The 25,163-nt window shown below is 43.0% G+C and overlaps 1 long non-coding RNA gene across 1 annotated transcript in view; it reads left to right on the top strand.

Moving 5' to 3' along the window:
• LOC116834771 (uncharacterized) overlaps nucleotides 1-23,843 on the top strand; it is an 82,353-nt gene extending 58,510 nt beyond the window's left edge. Inside the window, exons 3-4 of the long non-coding RNA XR_004376037.2 lie at nucleotides 20,428-20,554; nucleotides 22,806-23,843. This is a non-coding gene — a long non-coding RNA (uncharacterized LOC116834771). The remainder of the gene's footprint in view (nucleotides 1-20,427; nucleotides 20,555-22,805) is intronic.
• Nucleotides 23,844-25,163: the final 1,320 nt, after the last annotated feature.

Genomic DNA, 25,163 nt, shown 5'->3' on the forward strand with positions numbered 1-25,163 from the left:
ATCTGCCATTTTATTGCCCAGTCACCCAGTTTTGTGAGATCCCTTTGTAATTCTTCGCAGTCAGCCTCGGACTTAACTATCTTGAATACTTTTGTATCATCTGCAAATTTTGCCACCTCACTGTTTGCCCATTTTTCCAGATCATTTATGAGTATGTTGAACAGTAATAGTCCCAGTACCGACCCCTCAAGGATACCACTATTTATCTCTCTCCATTCTGACAACTGATAATTATTCCTACTCTTTGTTTCCCATCTTTTAACCAGTTAGTGATCCATGAGAGGACTTTCCTCTTACCCTGTGATGGCTTACTTTTCAAAAGTCAATATAAAGTAAATACTTTTTTTTTAAATGTATTTTTTTTAGAAATCTAGACCTGTTTATATGTTTTGGTGTAACTTGCATTATTCTTATGTTAAATTTGCATAATCCTAACAAAACTTTTACTTTATTCATATCTCTTTTATATATCTCATTGGTCCTGATGCCCCCCTGTAAATTCGAACACCTCCCCTAATTTCAGTTCCTGGGGAAACCACTGGCGGTGCCGCCGGGAGTGGCAGCGGCAGCAGGACCCCTCCTCCCTCCGTCCCTGGCTCCTCGCACATTCCGGGAGCTACTCTCACCACCGCCGCAGCCCGGGCTTGGCTCCCACTCTGTCCCCGGCTCCTCACACGCTCTGGGAGCTCCTCACACAGTCGAGCCCAGACTGCGATGGCAGTGAGAGGGGCTCCCAGAGTGTGTGAGGAGCCGGGGAGAGAGGGAGGGAAGCGAGGTCCCCTGGAGCTGAGCCCGGGCTGCGACGGTGGCGAGAAGGGCTCCCAGACTCAGGGCTGCCTGGAGGGGTGGGGGCAAGTGTGACAATTTTCCCCAGGCTCCGGGCCCCGCAGGGCATGTCGGAGGCTCTCCCCACCTCCGTTATCCCCCACCCCCCTGTGTCTCAGCTGGTAAGGGGGCGGGGCCGCGAGCTGCAGCCGAGCGGGCAGCAACTCAGGCATCACTGGATACACCACGCCGCTGCAGCGCTGTCGGGGAGAGGGGGTAAGCGGCATGGTATGGGGCTGGGCCGGAGCTGGGCACCCCCCGACCCCATCCCCCGTAGCCCTGACCCCCAGCTCTGAGCCCAGCCCCTCTGAGCCGGACAACCCCCGACCCCATCTCCCCACAGTCCTGAGCCAAGCCCCTGTGAGCCGGGCACCTTCCAACCCAGAGCCCAGCTCCCCAACCAGCCCTGGGCAACAGCAGCACCATCCCCAGGCAGGGACAGCCCATTGGCACCAACCATCACCATCACCCAGTAACAGCCCTTTATGTAACTGCAAATGTATACATACCAGTAAAGCATTTAATGTTTTTAAATAACGTATTTGGTGCATTTTCAAATTATTACAAATTAATTTTTGAATGTATTTCACTAGTTATTTTTTACACTTCCAAATACATGTTACTATAGTATTGCAAATTTTTTTATGGAAGGGGCCCCCGAAATTACTTTGCCCCAGGCCCCCTGCATCCTCTGGGTGGCCTTGTCCAGAATGTGTGAGGAGCCGGGGAGGGAGGGAAATGGGGTCCCCTGGAGCTGAGTCCCGGCTGCGGTGGCGGTGAGAGGGGCTCCCGGAGTGTGTGAGGAGGTGAGCAGCTGGCTGGGCTCATCGGTACTGAGCAGGTAGCCCCGCAGCCAGAGATCCTTGCCTTCCCTCCCACTGGGGCTGGACCAGGGCACCGTGAGGCTGAAGAGCAGCAGGTCCGGGGGGCTCTCCAGGTCCTTGTCCGCCAGCATGTTGGGGGTGAGGGTGGTGAGCACGAACTGATCCACCTTTTCCACCAGCAGCTCTGTGAAGCCAAGAGAGGGGGCCATGTTCTCAGCACCACCCCGCAGCCGTGCCGCCACCTGGAAGTACTCCCACTCCGTGCAGCCCAACAGCTCCACCCGCATGGGGACAGAGTCGCAACTGGGCCAGGGCTCGGCTGCAGTGTGCTGGTAGCAGATCCCACGTTTGTGGGATAGCCCAGTGCTGGGGCAGCAGGAGGTGTGAGTGGGGGGGCACTGGTGGGCAGGAGGGGGAGCTCATGTCTGGGGGGGGGGGGGGGGCAGCCAAAAAATTTTTTGCTTGGGGCAGCAAAAAACCTAGAGCTGGCCCTGGTGATCATCCTCCTGCTTGCCATTTCCTTGGCACAGATCCCCATCTCCCAAACAGTGGGAATGGTGCCTGTCATAGTACCGATTCCTCCCAGCCCCGGCACCGATCCTCCTACTCGAGGCACCGGTGTCCCATGGCAACTGTTAACCATCAGATGCAAGCTTCAACGGCTCCTCCATGGTCACCAGAAGGTTGTTCCTCTGGTTCGGAGAGGTGCACTTGGAGGCCGGGGTAGAGGAGCAAGCATCCACCCTGAAACCCTCTTCCCCCATAGAAGATGATCCCTCAGGGCTTCCGCCAGTTATCATCCTCATCCCCAAATGAGGTGGTGGCAGGCCCCTCCTGCACCAGCCCGCTGGAAAGTTTTAAAGAACATCATGCCCTGCTTCATAGGGTGGCTACAAACTTGGGCTTGGAAGTGGAGATGGCCGAACAGGCAGATACCCTGTGTAATGTGCACTTGGCCTCTATCTCTACCTGTGTTGCGCTACCAGTGCACAATGGGGTTCTAAAAATTGCAAAAGTCCTTAGGCAAACTCCTCTTTCCATCCCTCCTGCCTCCAAGAGGGCTGAGAAAAAGTATTTTGTCCTGGCCAAGGGGTTTGAATATTTGTATACCCACCCTCGTCCAGGCTTGCTGGTTGTTCTGGCAGCCAATAAGGAGGACAGACAGGTGAAAACCAGTTTGAACCCCAAGAATAAAGAGTCCAAGAGGCTGGACCTTTTTGGAAGAAAGATTTATTCAATGGTCAGCCTTCACTTCCGGGTGGTCAGCCACCAGGCTTTCTTGGGGAAGTGCAACTTCAGCTTATGGGACTCCCTCCATAAGTTCAAGGACTCACTGCCCCAGGACTCAGCCCAGGAATTCGGAGCCCTGGTGGAGGAGGGTATGTACAAATACAAGGTGCTCCACCCAAATGGTGTGAGATGCAGCCAATTTGGCAGCTAGGATGGTCGCGCCGGCCGTGGTCATGAGGCGCAGTTCCTGGCTTCAAACCACTGGCCTGAAAGTGGGGGACTCCCTAAGTGGAATTCTCCACGTCCCATCAGTACAGGAAATGCCACATGTTCTTATTCTGGGGATTGGACAGGTCTTCCTGTTGGATGCATTTCTGCTCCTATGGTTGGGGGCTCTGAGGTATGCCTTCCCGACAGTGCCGCTAATCTGTAAGGTCCTTATGAAGATCAAACAGGACAAGGCAAAGGTGATCCTAATAGCCCCTGCATCATGGCCTCGGCAACACTGGTTCAGCACGCTGATGGACCTTTCAGTAGTCGCCCTGCTGCAGTTGTCTCTCTGGCTGGACCTCTTGCCCTAGAACTATGGCAGTCTTCTACACCCAAACCTGGCAGTGCTGCACTTGACAATGTTGTTTCTGGAGGGCTAAATGAAGAGGAATGGGAATACTTGGTCTGAGTCCAACAGCTCTTGTTGGGTAGCAGAAAGCCCTCCACCAGAGCGACTTATCTGGCCAAATGGAAGAGGTTCACATGCTGGGCCTCGGATCAGGATATCCGGGCTGAGCAGGCATCACTGCAGTGCTGGCCATCCTGGACTGTATTCTGCACCTCATGTTCCAAGGGTTGTCCTTATCATCGATCAAAGTCCACTTGGCTGCTATTTCGGCCTTCCACCCTCCACTCCAGGGGAGGTTGGTATTGGGATATGTAAGGCTTAAGCACAGACCCGGGAGACCGTTGGTGTGCTGGTATGGTATTTAGGGAGTAGAGTCACAAGCAGGCACTGTTTCTTCGCTTGATAGATAAGTGTCATCCCTCGCCCTCCCCTTCAACTTGTTGGGAATAAATAAAAGTTGCAGCTGCATAAAGAATGTGGTTGTACCCTTTGCGTAAAGAAGTGTTATCTCTCCCTCCCTTCTTTCCCAGCTACATAAACGAGCCCTGGGTCATGGCTCATTCTTCTCTTCCCTGAGAACTGCTGATTAGGGGAACTTGTAGCAAGAATCATTGTAAAGAAATGAAGTAAAGATGTGTTATAATAGGCGTAGTGCTATTATCAGTCAATAGGAGTGGGTATAATCATAGTATGGAATTTTCTATTACTTAATAAGGAGTTTTGGGGTGTTGTAGCGGATGTAAGTGTTTGCGTACTAACTTAAATAAAAAGAGTGTGATGTAACTAATCCAGGGCTTACTTGACAATTGAGTTGAGGGGAAGAAGTATCGCAATAAAGAAACCCATACTCAAATCCGCCTCTAGGTCAACCTGTTCCTTTTTTTTCTAACAGTTGGTCTTCACTCATGACGTGACGGTCCAGTTTTTGAAAGGTCTGGAGAGTTTCTACCAACAGGTCAGGGATCCTGTCCCTCTCTGGGACCTGAGCCTCCTGCTGTTGCAGCTCATGGGTCCTGCCTTCGAGCCTCTAGCTTCCTGTTCCCTTCTTCTCCTCTTCTGGAAAGTTTCTTTCCTGGCTGCAATAACATCCACTCGTTTGGTCCCTGAGATCAGGGTGCTTACTTCAGAGCTGCCAAATATGGTGTTCTACAAAGACAAGTCTAGCTGCAGCCATACCCAGCATTCCTGCCCAAGGATTTTCACAGTTTCATACCAGCCAAGACATATACTTACCTGTCTTCCTTCTGAAGCCTCAGAAATCAGAAGAGGAATGCAAATTGTGCACCCTGGATGTCAGGATGGTATTTGCCTTTTACATGAACAGGACCAAGCCATTTTGTAAATCAACACAGTTCATTGCAGTGTCACAGGATGAAAGGTCACCCAGTGTCTGCACAGAGGATTTCATCCTGAGTCACAGCCTGTATCTGTTCTCCATTACTGCTATGGCAAAGGTGCCTCCAGTGGCAACCATGACTGCCCACTCGACTAGAGCACAGGCTTCGTCAGCAGCCTTCCTGGCCCAGGTCCCGATTCATGATATCTGCAGGGCCGCTACCTGGTCATCTATCCATATGTTTGTGTCTCATTATGCACTCACCCAGCAAACCCGAGATGATGCTGGCTTTAGCAGAGCAGTGTTGCAAGCTATACAACTGTGAACTCCGAGCCCGCCTCCAGGGTTGCTGTTTGTGAGTCACCTAGAATGAAATTGACATGAGCAAGCACTCAAAGAAGAAAAAACGGTCACCTACCTTTTCGTAACTGTTGTTCTTTGAGATGTGTTGCTCATGCCCATTCCATTACCTGCCCTCCTGTCCCCCTGTCGGAGTTGCCAGCAAGAAAGAACTGAGAGGGTGTAGGGCCAGTGTTCATGATGACCTGCTGATCAGCAGCCGTTTGGCCTGATATTCACTGTCATTACAGGATTCCTACATGTGTTGAACCACAGCTAGTGATTTCAATAAATATGGTGAGCAGTGGCTGCTATGTGGTGTTGTAACTTGGGGAAACTCTTGACATCTTTAGCAAACAGATTCATGGGCAAAAACACCACCCAGTACTTGCTATCTTTGCTCTGCATACGTGTTCCTGGGTCTTGGGCATCTCTTATTGTGTGTCCAGTATTTCTCATTATGAGTTATAAAGTTTATCTTTTGATCAGCTGATTTTTCGTAATGTCTGTGTCATATGTGAATTGCCTCATCTCTGGCCATTTGTGTCCTCAGTAGTTCTATCTGTTTTTCCATTGCTTCAAGCTGTACTGCTTCTGGTTTTTGTGACATCCTGGTTCCTGCTGTCTTGTGTTGGGGTGCCCTCTGGTGTTTATTGTCTGAACTGCTGGCTCTCTGTTGTCTGCCTGGGTCTGCCCAGCAACAGTGCCCTTTTGTTAACTCTCTCCTAGCAATCTTCATTGCAAATTAATAATAAACCACTTTATTGCATGTGTGTTCTCGTGGTACTTACTCACAGTTGGAAATTCTATTGTTAACAAAGACCTTTGTCACCTGTAATGGCTCCTTGCTAAAAATCACCAAAACTGAGCAAACCCTTAATGTTCTTGCTTAAAATGCACGCCAAAGTGAGCAGGAGAGAAACAGAAAAAAAAATTTCTCTCGCTCCTTAAAACCAAACCCTTTCTCTCTGCTTAAAAACTTAGCAGGAAAAAGAAAATATAATATTCCTACTGGCTTCTGATTCTTATTTTACTCCAACCGCAGCCAACATGGTCATAAGATAAATCCAAGTTCTGACCTTAGCGTCCAAATGTGGGTGCCTAGCATAAATCCTAGCCTTAATTACCAGCTTAGATCTTGCTAGCGCTGGCACCGCAAAAATTCAATGTTTGCTCACTCTGGTCTCCCCAAAACCTTCCCTGGGGACCCCAAGACTCAGATGCCTGAGTCTACAACAAAGGGAAATACCCACTTCCTTCCGCCCTTCTTCACTTCCCTCCCAGAACTTCCCGCCCTGGGTACACTAGGAGATTTCCCTGCTTCATTCTTGAACCACAACCCCAGAAGATTAAGTGTCTCTCCCCTCACCCAGAGGCATGCAGCATTCCAAACCTAGTCAATGCTAACGGCAAAGAGATTTTCCCCTCCCTTCATTTCCTTACCTTAACCAGAGAAAAAAATCAAACATGTTTTAAAAAGAAAGCTTTATATAAAAAGAAAGAAAAAGACATAAAAATGCTCTCTGTATCAAGGTTGACAATATACAGGGTCAATTGCTTAAAAGAAATGAATAACAGCCTTATTCAAAAAGATATACAATTTAAAACATTCCAGCAACTACACACATGCAAATACAAAAAAAACAAGTAGAAGCTTACTGTCTTTCTACCTTTGTACTTACAACTTGGAAACAGAAGATTATAGAAGCTTGAAGAGAGAAAGTTCACTCTCAGAGCCGAGAGCAACAGAACACAGAGAGACAAAAGACACACATCCCAAAATTCCCTCCCTGAGCTTTGAAAAATCCGGTTTCCTGATTGGTCCTCTGGTCAGGTGTGTGGTTCCCTTTGTTAATTCTTTACAGGTAAAATAAACATTAACCCTTAGCTATCTGTTTATGACAGTCTGAAGTACCAAACCTCTCATTCAAAAAATTAAGATGGGCAAAGCATGTACCTATGGATGGTCCACTGTTAAACACTGTTCAAAACCAGCAGTGTCAGCACACTGGCTGAGGTAGCCTATCTCTAATACAACCCAGTTGTTACACAGAATGCTCAACCTAACAATTTAGGGCCAAACTGTAATTCTTCTGGGACTATATAGCGCTGTGGTTTGGGTTCTGTTTTGCTAGAGTATTCGCATGGGAAGACTTTATGCTTGGAGGGGTTCATCTCTTCCCTGGGCATAACATAAGCTTTGAACCAGAGTGCCAGTCTTCACTTTTCTGAGATAAATGCAGACATGAAAGTTCCCATTCCCAAACTTTTGCAGTAGACCTAGACCACTGAGCTATACCAGTTACTATTGGATTCTTCAATCATCCTTAGTCCTAGCATTTTTTGGACTTCCCTTAGGTGTTCACATTAACTTATCAGATATCAATATGAGATATGCATGTGTAGCAATGGGCGAATAATACCCTTTAAAATGCAACTCGTATGTTATTGCCACAAACTCTCCACATATTGATGTGTTATATAGCCCAGAATAACAGACACAAAAAGATGGAAAAGATTTAAATAATAACTTGAAATAAATCCCAAATAACTTCCAGAAAATCTACCATTGTTTCTTTAGCAGTAATTGTTCCCATGGTTATTCTTTCTACAGCAATTGACTATTGTATGTATGGGACTCTTTACTTCTGTTTTGCATTGCCACAGTTTCTGATGTCTCAGCTGGAGTTTGGAAAGGGAAGCTATTGGAAACGTGCCTATTCCTTGATTGTTGATGGCCAATCAAAACAATGGAGATGTCTTGTCAGATGTAAATAATATGACACCATATCATGATGTGTGTATTTAAGAGACCACACCCCTGTTTGTAGAGGCTTTATGTTGACATGGGAATCATGTGCCACTTCATCAGTCACTTCATTCTCAAACCAGAGCAATTATAACAAAATCCGGTAAAGTGGAACCAAACCACAAGTGTACCATTAGCTCTGTATTCTGTGCCATCTCTTGTGAATGAGATATGAAAAATTCATGCTTACAGTAACTGTGCACTAGTGGCCAATATAGGGAATTCTTTCAGTAAAAACAATATTTTCAACACTATTGCTTTTTTTAAATAGGCTGATCTATGTAGATTACATTTCAGCCAGCAGCACACTTTGTACGAAACACCGACCAGTTATAGCAACCCATGACTGGTCTCTATTTCTCAACAATGAATCTTTGACCTTCTCCTGCTTTGCTTATCTTAATCTTCACGGTGATATATTCAAAGAACTATCTTTTTCTGACTTGACTATGAGCTCTTAAAATATCTTCTTGGCCCATTTAATCCAAATCTTATTTTATCTGCCTTTTGATTTTGCTAGTGCTGGATTTCAGAGACCTGAGTGGTACAAATAACTTTTTGATCTTTGCCATTTAGCCAGACTGCCTCTTTTTCTTGATTGGTAATTCTGGTCTGCTTGAGCAGCCTCTGTGCTGCATTTTAATTTCCTTGTGAATTTAGGGCACAGGTATCAAACTTGTTTTGTGAAGAAGGCCTACATTTTAAACTATGGTCCATGGTTTGAACTAAAAACTTAAGACAACACACTGCCCCTTGATCCCCAGTAAATCTTCCAATGATATAGAGAGCTTTGGATTAAGACTAAAGGTAGACTATGACACTTGTGTAGTAACTTAATTTGTAGTTATTGTCACAATTGGCATTCAGTGGGAAAACACATTCACCTTTAGGATCACCATGATTTCTTCTTCCCTCTACACTTTTCCCTCCACAAAATCCCTGTGCCCACCCAATGAGCTTCATTCTGACCCCTTTCTCCAATCAGTTCACCAATTAAATAATGATGTTGAAGTATTATCATTGGACTTCAGAGTTAACATCCAGTAAGACTAGTGGTTGGGGGAAGGTAATTCACGCTTCTGTTTCTGAATGCGTTCAGACTCAAGAAGGAAACATTATATTTATTTAAACTTTTGAATGTGAAAGGAACATCTTTGTAACTGAGGGCTAAAAAACTGTGTTAAAACTTAATTTTTGCAGAATTTGGTTAGGGCTAGGTCACATGGGGTTAGGTCACAATAATGCATCAAGCAGGATGAATCTGGCCCATGATCCAGTTCTTTAACACCGCCGAGTAATCATGTTGCTTCAAGTCTCATGACAAATTACTCTGAGGGCTCTGGTAGGGTCAAATCAACATAGATGTATTGCAGGCGGCCACTGGTTACTGTGGTTGTACTCCAACCTTAAGCAGGGCTCAGAGAGGGCCACAAACTCAAATCTCCTTGTCCAAATGGAAAACATGTTAACCACAGGAAACAAAGAAAATTAAAAGTCTCATGCCAGCTAGGGTTACCACCTTGGAAATTTAAAAAAAACTGGCATCCCCCACCACACAGCGCAAGCCTGCTGCAACCCCAACCACAAGGCAATCCCCTTTTCAACAACCACTTATAGTGTTTAGAGAGAGAACATACATAGATAAGATTGATAACATCATTTCCTTATGTTGGTTGTGTTTCTCCAAGCTGTTTTATTTGTGTTCGTCTTCACTGAGATTATTCTTTCCCAAACTGCATTGATTCTATATTTTACCTACTGTATATACTTGAATGTGAACATTTTGAAACTTTATACATAAAGAAAATCCACTGAGTCTGTTTCTTGAATTTATATTTGCTGTTTGATTTTGCCATTTCTTATTTTTACAAGGAAACACCGTAGAATTCCAGACAGGAATAGCTGAGATTTCATCTAATACAAAACTCACTTTTGACCACACCAATACCTAAGTGCTTCCTCTCATCAGTCCTAAGGTTTTCCATCAAACTGAAAACTCACTCCATGAATGCATTACTCCAGGCACAGAAAACGTGACAATTTTCAAGATGTTTGGGGCTTCCGCTGTCCTGAAAAATGCACGCCACTTAGCAATGGTGCGTAAGAGACAGAATTCCCTGTACAAATCATCCCCGTCCATGACAAAGCAGCACTCAATTTCAAAAGGTCTTGCAGCTTCATTAAGTCATCAAATGCTGGCAATTTCTTGATGTTTAGGTATGAAAGTGACTTAAATGAAAGTGACTTCAAAAGAAAACCATTTCTACAGATAAGTTACTGCTCGATTGTACATAGTCTTTGCTTCATTTCTGAACCTTTCCTGGGCTTCTCTTGGCAAGTCCAGAAAAGCTCTGTTCATCTGGTAACTGAAAAAACTCATCCTTTGCTTTGTCAATCAGCTGGCTTCTGATATCCGACATCAGATTGAAAAGTTTTGTGGCATTCGCAGTATCCTTTTCAAGAATGGAGAATGACTTCTAAATGATGGACATGACAGAATACACAAATTAAATGTAGCACTTGGAAAGTGTCAATTTGTCACTTAATTCATGCTCTTGATTTCCAATGAATCTCCAGATCAGCTCATCACAGTCCAATTCCCCAAGCTCCAAGAAATCCACCTTGATAGCTTACCAGTTCTACAGAAGCCTTTCAACTGTGGTAAAGAGGCTTAACCAGGGAGTGGGCACATGCAAAAGCACTGTCTGATAGTCGTGCTCCACAAATTGAAAGCAGGATTTGAGATGTTCTACTTTTTTTGCACTGCATGAAAACGCATTGAAAATCTTCAAAACCAAATCTTCCACATCAAAGCGGAGGGCTTTCATGCAGTTTTTCCTGCATTGTATAAAACAGGATAGTTGCAGTTATCTTAGATCATCAGTGGTTGAACAGCTTCCAGTTTAGCAAGCACAGAACAATTCTTACCATAATTCACAGATGCGTTATTGGCACCATAAGCACTGACATTTCTCCGGTCCAACCCAAACTTGTTTATGACATTAATTACACCTCCTGAAATCAACTCCCATGGTCCGTCTAGTTCTTTTCTAAAACTCCAAAAGGACGTTGTTTTTCTCTTTCATTGTCAGAAAAATGAGCTGCCAATGGAAAAAACTTCCAGCTTCCTTTATTTGAAGCATCAGTAGCAACTGCAAAGGGAGAACCGCTTTCTTTTAGCTTTTTGACTGCTGTTTCCACAGAAAAGCAGATTAAGCACATTCTCAACTAGTCTTATGATTTTTGTTCTTCCCTACTTCATTTGATTTGCCACAGCAGGATCAACATGTAGCCATGTTGCTAATTTGGTGCCACAGTCCATTGACAAAAAACTATAGTTGTGCTTCGCTCTGTGAAAGATGTAGGCCAATTCCCTTGCAGCCACAGTGTCGCCTTTAACTCTGTTTCCCTGTGAGAAAACAGTAGATATGCACGTATTCTGTTTTGCACTCTGAACCATTGTTTGGTGTTTTTTTCCAGTTGAATGTTTCTGAACAGCTTTGATTCCATCATATGTTACCTTAAAGACGCTTGACAAATTATGCAATGGGCATTTGATGAGCCAGCCTTTGTAGTCTGTTTTGTTTAGGCAGTTGTCATTCAGTGTGCAGTTTCTGATATGAGCTTTTTATTTTTGGGGGTGGAGTAGGATTACTCACGCCATCCCCTGATCTTCCATTATTTACTATGCCTCTCACATCTCCTCACTCTTGTGTGACTCAAACCCCCTCTCTCTCACATGCGCAGTGTGCTTGCATGTTGGTGAGCAGACAGCTTCTGAATTTTCAACAGTTTTGATCTGTTATCACTTAAACTGTGGAAGTGGAAACACTGCAGAATCTTTAGTTGGACACAGAAACTTTTAACATCAGATATCCCTAGGGTGACCAGACAGCAAATGTAAAAAATTGGGAAGGGGGTGGGGGATGGGGTGTAATAGGAGCCTACATAAGAAAAAGACCCAAAAATTGGGACTGTCCCTATAAAATTGGGACATCTGGTCACCCTAGCTATCCCAGTGTCTTCTGACGATAATGTAAACCTTTAAACCCACGTAAAAAAAAACAAACCTGGCAGGTTAAAATAAAAAATCTAGTCAAATACTAGCCAGGTGGTAACCCTGGTGCTGGCCCTACCTACCCGCAGAGGATCTGGCATCTAGCAGTTTTTGAACAGATCCAGGCCCCAGACAGATCCAGGCTCCTCTTCTCAAGGAGCTAGCATGGGAGGTTATCTCCCTTTTACAGACAGCCAATACTGAGCTGGAATTTCCCCCTTTTAAGCCTCCCTTCAGGATTTATGCCTCTTTCAGAACTAGTGGGATAGGGAGGTTTGACCCCATAGTCTCTCACTGACCCCTTCTTCGTTCATGTGGAGTCAATAGGATATTCCTTCATGCTGCATATTACTCCATCGCATGATGCAATATGGAATACCTCTCCCTGAGAGGATGAACATATTGGAGTAGGAGGGTGACAAGGAAGAGAAGGGCCATGGCCACAAGGCCGGCGCTTCCACCAGGTGACCCTAGGCTGTGGTGTAGGGTGGCAGGATTTGCGGGGCAGTATTTTGCTGCCTTGGCGGAAATTCGGCAGCGGGGGGGGCCTTCTGCTCCAGGTCTTCGGCAGAAATTCGGCAGCAGGTCCTTCAGTCGCTCTGGGACCTGCCGCCGAAGTGCCCCGAAGATGCGGAGCAGAAGGACCCCCCGCTTCCGAACGCTCAGAGGAGAAGCGCTGCTGTCTAGGGCGGCAAAAACCCTGGCGCCGCTTCTGCACGGCCATAGTTTGACCAAGCCTCCAGCATGAGTCAAGTATTGGAATAGGCTTTCCAATGGAGGTTGTAGAATCACCAGCATTGGAGGTTTTTAAGAAGAGGTTGGACAAACAAGTTATAAACCTCTGCTTAAATTTTCTGTGCATGCTGGACTGCCTTAGCATTACCCTGCAGAACCACATCTGTCCAGCCCCTAATTCTCTCTCTCTAGAGACTCACTAACCCCTCTTGAATCCATCTGCCATCTTTAGTTACCAGTATTTTACTCTGCTGCTTGATGCAGAGATCTAGCAACCTAGTACAGAGTGACTACATTCTTGTATCAGGTTCCAGGAGCTTCCTCTATTAGTACAGATGAGATATCAGGTTTTGGCAGCATGGGAAAGGCTTGAGCTGAAAACACTGTTGTGCACCAGCAGATGCCAGCTTCTAGCAGAGGTATGATTAAATTAATTCAGTGTTTTCTTCTCCCGTGTGTATGGTCAGGGAAAAAGAGAGGAACACACACTTCCTAGTGAGGAAGTGACAACATATAATTGTTGAAGGACCTGGGAAACATTTACAATTACAGCATACTCCTGCTGTAAACAATAGTGCTATAAACAATAGATGAGAAATAGATTGGGGAAATCCCTTTCATCCAGTTATGTTCTTTGAACAGCCCATTGATCAGTTCTCTATCTGCCTCCTGGTGTGCAGTGAGGCATAACATTGCACAATTCAGGACATTTTCAAGGAAAGGTTGTACCAGGTTTTTCTGAGGAACACAGCCTGTGAAAATTAAGTCAGAAGCATGGCAATGGCATGTCTTCACAATCAAACCCAGACGCTACAGGGACACTGTGTATTGTAGACTCAGTGCCATGGGGTGACTATACTACAGTCATTCCTGTGTGGGGTGAGCAACTGAATATGTGTCCTGAGCTAACCAAACTGTCCTTCAAAAAAGGTCTTAAAAATCATGGTCAGAAATCATAGAAGCCCTGGTGGATTTGCAGGACTTGGCTACAGGGCTGGCATGCTATGGCACACTCTGCACATGACAGAAGGCATTTCCAACAATAACAAAACAGAAAACTGAAATACATTTTCTTCTCCAGTATAGTAGTGAAGGATGATGCTGTGCATGGGCAACAATTTATTTTATCTGAGCGTCTGCACCTGGCTAACAGCTGTGCGACTGAACTTATTTCAGAACTTAAAACTTTATTTTATAGAGGTAATTGTTTCAAACATTAGGTGGTTTTATGAGAACTTTCAGCCATTAGTTATAAGAACTCCTAATTGCTTCAAAAGGTTTTTATGAAGTATTAATCCCAAAGTTGCTTCAGAATCTTCACTTCCTGTGAGGTTTACAAATACTTCATATTCTGAGACTAAAAGGTACTTTCAAAAGTGCGCAACATTTGTCTAACTCTCCTCCCATTAAAGCTCTCTTTCACTTATACCCCATTCATTCTGCTGACTTCTGTGGAGTTACTGCTGCTTGTGACATCAGTGTAAGGAGGAGAATTAGGCTCTGTATCTTTTTGGAATGGAACCAGCTTGGTCCTCCTTTATTTCATGGAAGGGTGCGGGAGAAAATGCATTCAGCGTCCATTAGACAAGGGGATAATGGGTGGATCATATTATAAAAGAATATAATATTTCACATGCATATAGCACTCAGGAAGACATACCCTTTATATCTGCAGTGAACACTGACTTGAAACAGATGTCCCACCACAATGTCCTTTTCCTGTATCTGGAAAGGAGCCTTGTTTTTGTAAAGCTGCTGAAAGAAGTTATTTGGTGTAATGGAGATGCAAAGTCTTACCTTTCTGTTTGGCGCTTTCTTTTGCCCTTTTTCCCCTCTCTATTTTGTGTGTGGTGCATTGCACTTGTTAAATTTAACTCCCTCTCCTTTCTGTGAAGAATATGAAAGAAAAATACAGCTGTAATATGCTAGCTTCACTGTCATAGGTGTGCAAACAATGAGAATCCACTTTAATCCGATGGCCTTTGAACAGTACATTCAGATCTTTTAGTATTTTCATGCAGTTCATAGTATTCAGCCACTGATTTTCTGTATCTATAAACTGCTGGGGTCATTTGCTTTTCAGGGTGCTTCTTATCTGAATAGTTTAGAGAGAGTTTAGATTTCCTTGAAGATGAAAGCTGTTTATCAGTCTAGGCCAAAAACACCTCCAATGGCCCCCTTAGAATTATTAGGGGAAAGTGACAATAGTCACAGTACTCTTCTATAGTGAAGTTTGAAGTCTTTAATGACACCTAATTTGGTCTTTTTTTTTTTTTTCCCCAAATACTGATAGCCTGTTCCTTGAGTCACGTACAAGAATATGCTCTTGGTTCAGTTTTTCAAAAAGACTGTGCAGGGCATCAAATGCCCAGAAGAGAGAGCTGTCTCCCTTCCACAAGCAGTTGTTTCTGGAACTGTTCAGCGAGCTACAATAAATACCTCTGTTAAATCCCCAGTGCTTCTTGCTTGCTAACCTTGGTTCACCACTACAGATCTGCTAGAAGCTTTTCTTTCCTTTTTTCTCATGGCACTGTTTATTGAAATGAGGAGGGAGAGTAAAGTTTCAGGAAGAATGAGATAATATGAGCTGATGAACTATTTACTCTGAATTGCATCTAGGAGATGCAATGTCTCAAAAGAGCATTTTTGTGGTTCTGGTTTCTCTGTTTGTAGACCCAATATGTTACATTGTGAGGAGCTGGCCCTCCACTTGGATGGTTGCTGGATCCTGTTGCACTGGTGTCAGGAATGCTGGTAGCTGAAACCCAGGATGCTGGCCAAGTCCCATCTCTGTGGTTCAATAACTCTTCTTGTGTGTGTACTTGATCCAGCACTTGACAGGAAGGGATTGGTGGAAGGACGACTCACCCACGCTCTTTTGATGGTTGAACTGCTCTGGTGTCTTGTCACTGCAGCTTCACGTTCTTGTACTGTTTCAGGCCATGGTCACTGACCATAACCTCTTTGCCCCTCAGGAATGATCCTTGCTGTGCACATCTTAGGTGGCTCTAATGTGCAGATTAGTGTCCAGCTGGTGGATCTTTGCTGGGGAACTGTCCAATTAAGTATTAATTAAAAGTGGATTTAACTCATTACAGGTGCAAAATAGTTTCTGCAAAAAATGGAGGCTCACTTTGAAAATGAGGCCATTAGGTATTTCTAAAATGCACCTGATTATGCATCCTGAAGCCCATGTCTATTATTAAAAATATATATATAAAAAATCCTGCACAGCATTTCACGAGAAACACAGGTTTGGGGACCCATAAATGAGATGCACAAGAGTACATGACCACTCCCTTCAACAAGAGAGTGTGACAAAGAGTGGTGACTGCACATTTCACAAATAGAACCATATATACTTACACAGATATAGTTAATTTGAAGAGAGAAACATTAAATATAAAGTCTGCTAAATAGCCAATTAATATTGTGGACTTTCTCTATAGCTCAGTCAGGAAGGAGCCCAGGTATTTTTATATCTGAGGTACACTCATGTAACAAAATGCTCTATTGTGAGGAAAAAAGAAAAAGTTTTATGAATGTGTCCTGAAGTTCCCTAGAGCTGCTTAGCGCAAGCACTCTTGCATAGGTGGTATCTCATTTGTATGCTATAGTGCTTCTCTACCCTTTTTCTGAGAGACTCAAACACCTGTGGTTTGTTCAGGCACTGCTTTTTATCCAGCCAGGGAACAAAAGAATACTAAATGGTTTATGGGACAATCACACAGTGAATATGAAGTGCACTTAAAAAAAATCTCTTCAAGAGTGGTACATAAGAAATCCAGAGGAGGAAATAGACTTGCATAAAATATCCTGTAAAGAAGTGTGAATAGTGAATGCACAGGAGGGGAAAGACAAAATATGCCAGCTAAGTTATCAGAAATTGTTCAGTTAATTCTAATGGTAATATAACTATAATTTCCAGTCCTGTAAGTACACCCCGGGGAAGAGGAGAAGTGGACACAAGAAGGGAGGGTTAAAAGAAGATAACACTTTGCTGTGTACATGATGGATATCTGAGGTGCAGTGTATGGAGTAGTGATGGATAATATTTCAAAGAAATACTGAACTGAGTTTCGATCAAAATGGCCTTTTTTGAAGAGTAGGGTTTTTGCGGTTTTTTTGCAAAAAAGTTGTCACCATTGTTGAAAACTCTTATAAAATGTTGTGCTTTTAAAAATATTTAAAAGTGTTGTTGAAATCCTTGTTTTGTTAAATGAAAGACTTAGAAACCATTTCTATAACATTTTGCTATGTTAGATAATTTTATTAAATGAAATTCATGAACAAATGCTTTAAAACCTTCAGTGAGTTTTGAGTGCTTAAAACAAAAACTAACAATTTTCATGAAAATGTTTTCGTTTTTCAACAACCTTTGAGAAAGCAACCTAACAGTACATAAATAAAAATATTTGTATGGTAAGGATAATAATATGGATGTAACTTTGATCTTTGAAGAATGGTCCTGTAAATAAAATAAAATAAAATAAAAATCTCAGCAAAATTCCCTCTAATAAACATGTTAGCAATTCTTAAATTTAAGTATTTATTAAGACAGAAGTAACAGCCTACATGAGGCCAGAAAACACTCCTGTGTACTGAATAAATCCAGATTAGCTAAGAAACAATTACTATGTATAGTATACTGGTAATGTTGTAAGGCCCAATTATATGCAGTGCTGAATGCCTCTTCCAAGGTGCTGACTACTCTCTGCTTACCTTGAAGTGGAAGGTGGTCAGCATGCTTAGGAGATCTGGCCTTTTCTGAGTAGTCCACTTCCATGAAGTTGTTTATCTGAGGCTGCAGCTGTATTTTTGATGAACCCTGTTATTCTGCTGTCTGAGGCTTTGCAGAATGAATATGATAGAGGTTTCTTGGGTAACATCCAGTCTGGTGAAAAATCCCTCAGTGTTGCTCTCAGGGTGGTTTCTGTACAATAGTATGTGATTCATTCATTTTTTAGCAAAATAAAATATTAAATTAAACTGTCGGGGAAAAAATCATCTTTAAAACTTTAGGCCTTGTTTTTTCCTCCTCCTTTCTAATTTTAAGAGCAGCAAAGAGTCCTGTGGCACCTTATAGACTAACAGATGTATTGGAACCTGAACTTTCGTGGGTGAATACCCACTTCATTGGATGCATTTTAAGCTAGTTCCTATTTGCTGGAAAATGTCTGAGTTTCGGTAAATGTCCAAGTTTCAGTAAATCAGATCACACGAATGTGTAAAATGAAGTAATGTCATTTTAAACTTCCTGCAACCACAAATTAAGATTTTTTATTAGTATTTAAGGGTGTGGGTGTGCATGACTGCCATTACCACTAATGGAATCAGATTCTGGGCTTTGGGGGGAGAGAATATGCTCTTCTTTACAGCAGTGTGATGGAGTTAATGAGAACTTGTTAGTGCTATCGGCTTTGACCCACTAGTACACCTGCATTAGGTTTAAAGCCTGGAGGGAGAAGTTAGAAGGGCTGAACCTGGCTCAGTTAGGCCCTAGACTGGGCTGGGTTTGCCTGGAGAGGTGAGAGGGAAAATTTTCTGACCCCAAATGAAGTCACTCTAGAAACTGAAGAAGAGTCTATTGGAGAGGGAGCATGGATACAAAGTAGGGAGTGGGGAAAGAAAAGAGTAGAGGCAGAATCAGATGATAATATCAGCCAAAAATGCAAAGTGGAGGAAGAAAATAAATGAAAATGTTACAATTGTAAGATCCCTAGCGAAAGAAATAAGATGAGGTGATGTTCACCTTGGGATATACTTAGAGCCAGGAGGTGGTCAGATGGGGAAGTTCTAGTTGAAAGTAACATCAAAGAGCAAGGCTGATAAACAGCTAAAAACTAAATGGGGCTGGGAAAGTTAAACTAAGCTGTAGCGACCAAAATATTTGAGTGAAACAAAGGGGGTTCTATATGAAGTGCCAGTAGAACTGACCAATGATCAGATAACAAAAAAGCACAGGAAAGTATGAAGTGTTAGTAAGTAAGTAAGTGACTAATCAGTAAAGGAGGAGGAGAAAGCAAACCATTAACAGCAGTGCTGATTACATTTAGGGAGGGATTTCAGCTGAGAAATTAATACCTGGTGTGACGTTGCAGCTCTATATGATTTTATAAATATATGCTAATGAGTGAATATAATGTAACTGGAATATGCTTTTATGCAAGAGGTCTCTTGTAAAGTATCCTATTTGTATAAATGTACCACTCTTGTATCTGAAACTAGAAATATAACTCTGAGGGCCTATTGTAATGATGCAAAGTGTGGGCTATTAATGGTGGTATGGAATTTTGATGACTCCCATCAACCAGGACAGTTGACTGCAGATGGCTCTTTTTTACCTGGAAGTGTGTGCTGGCAAGTGGGCAATGAAGTCTTCCAGTGACATGTGATCATGTCACCTGAACTGAAATTCATCTTTCACCTGGTGTCTTTCCATTGAGAAGGAGGGGTGGGAACCCAGAGAGGGACAAAGGATTTCTGCCGTACACAAAAGATTATATAAATGGGTGGAACAGGACAATGGAGGAGGAGCCATCATGAAGAATCCCCTAGCTACCACCTGAGCTGGAACAAGAGCTGTACCAGGGGAAAGAATTGTGCCCAGGCCTGGAAGGTGTCCAGTCTGAGGAAAAAAACTTACTGATGCATCTCTAAGGGAATGGCCGTCTCCAGGCACCAGCACAGCAAGCTGGTGCTTGGGGCGGCCCATGGAAGGGGGCGCATGTCCAGGTCTTCGGCAGCGGGTCCCTCAGTTCCTCTCAGAGGGAAGGGGCACCCACCAAATTGCGCTGAAGAATGAAGCGGCACAGTAGAGCAGCCACAGATCGCAGCTTTTTTTTTTTTTTGCCGCTTGGGGCAGCAAAAAAGCTGGAGCTGGCCCCGTCTAAGGGTGAGATTATCTGTATTCATTTTGATTAGACATAGATTTGCATGTTTTATTTAATTTTGTTTGGTGACTTACTTTCTTCTATATGTTACTACTTGGAACCACTTAAATCCTACTTTCTGTATTTAATAAAATCACTTTTTAATTGTTAATTAACTCAAGAGTATGTATTAATACCTGGGGGAGCAAACAGCTGTGCATATCTCTCTATCAGTGTTGTAGAGGGTGAACAATTTATGAGTTTACCTTGTATAAGCTTTATACAGGGGAAAACAGATTTATTTGGGTTTAGCCTCTATTGGGAGTTGGGCATTTGAGTGTTAAAAACAGGAACACTTCTGTGAGCTGCTTTCAGTCAAGCATGCAGCTTTGGGGTGAGTAATTCAGACCCTGGGCCTGTGTTGGAGCAGACGGGCGTGTCTGGCTCAGCAAGACAGGGAAAGCAGGGGCAGAAGTAGTCTTGGCATATCGGGCGGCAGCTCCCAAGGGGGTTTCTGTGATCCAACCCGTTACATTTGGATGTAAAACCTACATCCCCCTTCCCCCAAGGTGTTATGTGCTAACATTATGGCCATGTACTAATTGAAAATGAGATGTGGTAAATGTGCAGGAGAACATTGCTGTGACAATTGCATAGAAGGGGCAGAGGTCAAGTGTAGTAACTGGGGTGGTAACCATAATCTGGCATATAAGAATTTGTGTTGCACCAAGACAAGTTAAGGAGATACAAAAGACAAAAATGGTTAATAACATATTTTAAGCAGAAGCTGAAAGGAGACTTTCAAAACGCCAGGAGGAGAAAGAAGAGAAAATCAGCACAGGAAAAGGGGAACTGTGGACAAAGCCTCACTCTCTTAAAAAGGATGATAAACACTGCAGAAAGAATAGGTGATGGTATACTAGTAGTGAAATAAAGGTTTATTGAAATGATGATAGAAGTGATAAATTGTTTCTGATTTTTTCCCCTGATTGTGATGTGCAATGAAAATTATAGAAAATGCAGTGGAAAAATATTTGAATATTAGCAATCTGTCAGTGGACCATATTCATGCAATTTTTAATGAACTTTTAATGCTGAAATATGACTAGCATGGGGATCGCAATCTTTTGTTGGAGGTGCACAATTTGATAGCACATGGTGAAGAAGTATTATACTTGATGGCAGCTAAGATCATTCAGTTAAGTCTGCTTTGCCATTTTAAAAAAAGAAAAGACAAGTGAGGCCCTGACCAGGAAGGAGAGCAGATCTGTGCTTCTCAGTCAGTGAGAAAGGCCTGTTTGGAGTCAGGGAGCTGAGCTGCAGACAGAGACCCCGTGAAGGAAAGCATGCATGCAATAGGGAGCACAAGATAGTTGGGAAGGAGCAGTAGAAAGTAAGTCCTCCATCCAGGATTTTCTTTGCTGGTGGAGGGTCCTGCAGGGAGCAGGATGACTACAGCTTAATCAGGGACTACCCTGTCAGACAAGCAGAGAGATCTTCTCTCAGCAGAACCAGTTGTATGGCAGAAAGAGTGAAGTACCCCTGGAGTGAAACGGTGGAAGAGGCTTAGTGGGAGTGGAGAAGATACACTGGGAGCCTGGGAAGAGGCTGTGGGAAAGGCCTAAGAGAGGCCAAGGTAGAACAACCACTGCAGGAAGGAATAGCTGTCAGCAGGGGGTGCTAAAGGAGAGTCTGTGATGCCATTCCTAGCTACCCAGGGGTATGCTGGTTTGTCATTCACATGCTTACAAGCAGTGAATTCACATAATTAACACTGGAAAAAAATTCTATACCCAGAATAGAATATAGCCAACCTATCATGATATAATTCCCCCACTCCGAACCTTAGCGTCCAAGAGATGGGGTACCAGCATGAATTCTTCTAAGCTTGATTACCAGCTTAGGACCTGTAGCGCTGCCACCAACCAGGAATTCCAGTGCCTGGTACACTCTGGTCCCCCCAAAACCTTGCCAGGGGAACCCCAAGAACCAGAACCTCTGGATCTTAACACAAGGAAAGAAAACCCTTTCCCCCACCGTTGCCTCTCCCAGGCTTCCCCTCCCTGGGTTACCCTGGAAGATCACTGTGATTCAAACTCCTTGAATCAAAAAACAGAGAGGAAATTTCACCTTCCCCCCTCCTTCTCTCTCCCCCTCCCAGACTCTCCCTGAGAGAGACAGTAATCCTAACACAGAGAGAAATTAGCTTTCCTCTCCCCCTTCCCTCCTTTCTCCCCACCAATTCCCTGGTGAATCCAGACCCCGCCCCCTGGGGTCTCACCCCAGAATAAAAAAAAAACAATCAAGTTCTTAAACAAGAAAAACTTTTAATTAAAGAGAGACAAACAGTACAAATTATCTTTGTAAATTTAAAATGGAATAAGTACAGGGTCTTTCGGCTATAAACACTGAGAATACCCTCCCAGCCTAAGTATACACGTACAAATTAATATCCTTTCAGCAAAATACAAATTTGAACTCCTTCCAGCCAAATACACATTTGAACTCCTTTTAGCCAAATACACATTTGCAAATAAAGAAAACAAACATAAGCCTAACTCGCCTTATCTACCTATTACTTACTATTTTTGAGCACACAAGAACCTGTATCAGGGAGATTGGAGAGAAACCTGTTTGCACGTCTGGTCACCCTCAGAACCCAGAAAGAACAACAACCAAAAACTAACAGCACACACAAAAACTTCCCTCCCTCAAGATTTGAAAGTATCCTGTCCCCTGATTGGTCCTCTGGTCAGGTGACAGCCAGGCTCAGTGAACTTGTTAACCCTTTATAGTCAAGAGAGACATGAAGTACTTCTGTGCTATTAACTCTTACTTATTTGTTTATGACACAACCATTCAAACAAATATGAATTGGTACTGAGGTGTGAATCTAGCTAAAAATTTGTATTGTAAATGGAGCAAGTGCACATATGAAATCTTTTCAGACAATAGGTGGAAGTTTTTAGGTAGAGATGGTACGAAAAATCAGGAAAGATGAGATTTGTTTGTATTTTACATCAGATTTCTGATTCTATTTTGTGGGTCAAAAATAATAAAAATTTAATAAAGTGATTGAAAACGTTCATTTTCTGTAAAATTTGTTTTGGTCAAAGTTTTCCAATTAGCTCTAACTTTTGGAGATGTTTGTTTTAACAGCACCATGGGAGGAATGTTGAAAACGTAAAGTTCCATAAAGATTGGAATTGACCAGCTGGAGAAGCACAGATCTGCAGAAAATACAGTGACAGCAACAGGACCACTTTCAAGCAGGATTCAGCAAGAACAGTCAGAGAGGGAAAGTTAGTAGGAAGCTGCATGACATTCATGAATAAAACAGGATAAGGGAGGTGAGGAAGGGAACAGAGTTTGTACAGAAGCAGAAGCAGGGAGAAAGTGGCAGAAAACTAAAAATGGGCTGTGAAGTCATCCTGCAAAGATAAATCTGCACCAAGCTAACTCTAATGCATTGATGGTGTAACAAAAAGTCAACAGCAATTCACAATGGTCTATTGTTTAAGTATAAAAGGTATTCCACTCCTTCGCCCCATTTATAAAACTCTTTATTTACCTCATGTTGGTGAGGAGCAAGTGGATTCAGAGGGTTAAAAGTCTATTACTGAGCTTTTTATATACTGTGGACTTTAGCCAGTTCAACGGTGGACTGCAGAATTTGGCCCATTTTGTGGAGTAGGAATTCAGGGTTTGTAGTCATGACACTAAAATAAGGATCCTTGGAGCATCTACCTTTTAGTTTTAGGGGTATCCTACAGCAGAAATATATTTTTAACACATAACTGGATGTTAAAGAAAACAATAGTCTATTGACAATATTAGGCATCTAAGAATCAAGGCTTACTCTGTGATTTTTACCCTAGAGACTGTACCTGCCCAAGTGCTTCAGAGGTTGTAATGATCACAACCTCCAGTAGGGAACCCTGCAAATGGAACATAAGCAATATTTATTTTGTAGAACTAATATTATTTTATATTATATAAATTAATGGGGGTTTCCTTTAGATCCCAAGTATCAGCTTTAATGCTTGATTGATCTGAAAATCCTTAGCCTTGAAATCTAATGAGGGATGGATTTATATAATGCCTAACAGGTGTTTCGATAGTCCACTGCCACTGAATCTAGTCTGGTTAAGTACGTGCATGCTAGAATGCTACATACAGCACCTATCACAATGGGGACCTGGTCCTTGAGTAGAGCTCCTAGATTCTATGGTAATATACCTACACACTATGCTGGAATGTCTCTTTGTGCACTTCGAATGGGGTAGTTTGTTTGAAGTTGGAAGTATGTAATGGTCTCATCTCCCGGCAATTAAAGATCTGCAACAAGGACATAAAGTAAAGGACTGTATCTATTTCCAGTGAATGAAGATTCTTTAGCTAGAGCTCCCTCTTGCTGTTTGCATCTGAAGGTTGAATGACTTCTATGGTCGGTACATTAAATATGGCAATGGAAGTAATTTCACAAAATTTACTACTAATTCTCTTGTCCCTTCGATTAGTTTGTTTTTCATTGCTGTGGCCCAAAAAGTATCAGACTGATGCTTTTATTCCTTTTCTATATTGTATTGAACACCCAGGATAAAACTCTCCATTGAAAGAGTTAAAGATGTCATGCAGGAATCCTATCCAGAGTTGTGAAGAACACTATGTGGGTTATAGTATTCTTTGAGCCAAAAGTCTGTTTCTGAACTTCTGTTGTATTGTAAAGCAGTTGCACAAAAGGAGGTTTAATGGCCAGAGGAGAGTCCCGGACTAAGAGTTTCCAGGAGCTGGAGTTGGAACAAGTATTAGGCAGTGAGATTGGCATGAAATCCTGGACAGAGACAGACACAAGGCAAAGGTGCTTGACCTGAGGTTTCTTCGAGAGGGAGTTGGCTGTGTGTAGTCTGTTACCACCTCTGTTCTGGCTAAGAGGATTGCACACACATTCTAAATGAACAAATGGGACTAAAAATACCTGACTCTGCATCACAAACTTCTGGTCCAAATGGGAAGCTGATCTACAAGGCCACAAAAATCTGCTACAGTTCAGCAAAGGGACAAGAATATGAACATTATTTAGTAGTAACAATCTACTACTCTGGATCTTTTCACTTCAAGCACTCCTTCACTCACAAGTACAGCAAACAATTGTACAGTTCATTAGTTTGGCAACTCTGGGAGGGGTGGGCTGGGATTAAAAGGTGTCCTGCAAAGGAAAAAAAATGAATCTGAGATTTTTATTCTTCTTCATGATGAATACATTTCTCAGTTCCCACTCTGTTCTGATACAGTAAATTTGTCATAAACTTTTAACAGAAAGTGGGTGATATTTGTTCCAAGTGAAATCAAAAGTATCTAAGGAAGTGACCTTTCCATTGCAACTGAGTTCCCAGAAAAAGTCCATTGATTGAAATAACTGAGTTCCCGGAAAAGGTCCATTGATTGAAATAACTGAATTCCCAGAAGAAGTTTTGTGACTGGACATGTGGGTGGAGCAAACTGGCAACCCTCACT

The sequence above is a fragment of the Chelonoidis abingdonii genome, chromosome 2, assembly GCF_003597395.2.
Source record: "Chelonoidis abingdonii isolate Lonesome George chromosome 2, CheloAbing_2.0, whole genome shotgun sequence".
Classification (NCBI taxonomy): Eukaryota; Metazoa; Chordata; order Testudines; family Testudinidae; genus Chelonoidis; species Chelonoidis abingdonii.